The following is a 1,376-nucleotide window of genomic DNA, read 5'->3' as shown; positions in this document are numbered from 1 at the left end:
GAAATATGTTTCTTACTATTATACGATGCATTGATATTGATTTAGTGGATCCAATGTACCAATTGAGGTCCGAGAAGGAAGCTACACAATTTTTCTAGATAGGTGGTCAACAGTTGAAATCATCTATGGGAAAATGTTCAGAGTGTAGGCCTAAAATTTAGAGTGGCTTTTCAAAGAGGGAATTATTTTTTGTGGGTAAAATGTAATATGGTCTCTGAAGCATGTTCCAAGTGATTCATTATTTTTTATCAGACTAGAAGAAAAGTTTGAATCATTATCCACCCTCACATTGTGTACGAGTTTCCAAACTTGGTATCCAACTGGGCAAAAGGCTTGGACAAAATCTATGTCTGTAATACAATACCAAAGAGAGAAATCATTTCAAAATTACCACTTGTATTTAAGTCAACTATACAGGATGGGTTGTTGACATACAATGAACATATGACTCCATTCACAAACCTTGAAAGGAATATGAAATAGGACATGGTTGAGTGTAGAGGTTGCTAGTTACATGTTTGTTTCTTTCTTGAGGCAAGAAGAAAGTAGAAGCCAAATGAGTTCTAATGGCTCACGAAAAGGAGGTTATGAAAGTCAATTGCAAGAAGATATCGTAGATATTGAACCTATACTATGTTTTGATGAGGAAGAGGATGATAGCATTGGTCACACTCCAAGTGAAGCCATAATAAATGACCATCTAAACCAGACACAAGACAATAGACATACTAGCAATTCTAATCCAACTAGGAATAGTCAATGTGAATGTATGAAATTTAGAGTAAAGGAGTTTGAATTTATTCTTCTTGCTATCCAACAGAAGGTATTTTTGAATGGGAAAAGTAGTTCAGATGGTGTTTTCTTTCCACCCATAGCAAGCTAGGAATCAGGAAACATGAGCTCAAATAATAGTGCCACTAAAGTGGGGAAACCAATATCATGGAGGAAGTCAAGGAAAGAGAAAATAAAAAATGCGATATATTTATTTAAGAGTATTTTTCCTTAAGGAAATTCCATGGATATTGTAGTTGTTCTTGATGTGGCCTCCCAATACTTGAAATTCCTTCAACTCGGATTCGAAAGGCTGTAGGCCAATTAGAATGATAAAACTTTGTTGAATCCTTGAGATCCCAAATTTATGTGGTGAATAACATAGCTTTTAAGTTTTAATCTATGCTTACATTCTCTATTGGACACCAAAAACGTTTTATTTTCTAGTTTGGCTAACTATTTTTGTTGAAATAACTAGTGGAATAATGTTGAAATGTGCCAAAAATAACTTATTTGCTAAAAGTATGAGTGATTAAAGATTAAAAATATATGTCTGCAATGACATGTAGGCAACCGTAAAATTGAATTTCTCATAATCTAGTAGA

At 33.8% G+C, this 1,376-nt stretch overlaps 1 pseudogene; it reads left to right on the top strand.

Moving 5' to 3' along the window:
• Positions 1-207: 207 nt before the first annotated feature.
• LOC149192582 (uncharacterized) lies at positions 208-1,126 on the top strand (annotated as a pseudogene).
• The last annotated feature ends 250 nt before the right edge of the window (positions 1,127-1,376 follow it).

Source organism: Pinus tabuliformis, chromosome 2_2 (assembly GCF_031772625.1).
Source record: "Pinus tabuliformis cultivar Carrire ecotype Pingquan chromosome 2_2, CPIR1, whole genome shotgun sequence".
Taxonomy (NCBI): domain Eukaryota; kingdom Viridiplantae; phylum Streptophyta; class Pinopsida; order Pinales; family Pinaceae; genus Pinus; species Pinus tabuliformis.
Note: the sequence above shows the minus strand (reverse complement) of the source record. Positions and strands in the feature narration are given on the sequence as shown.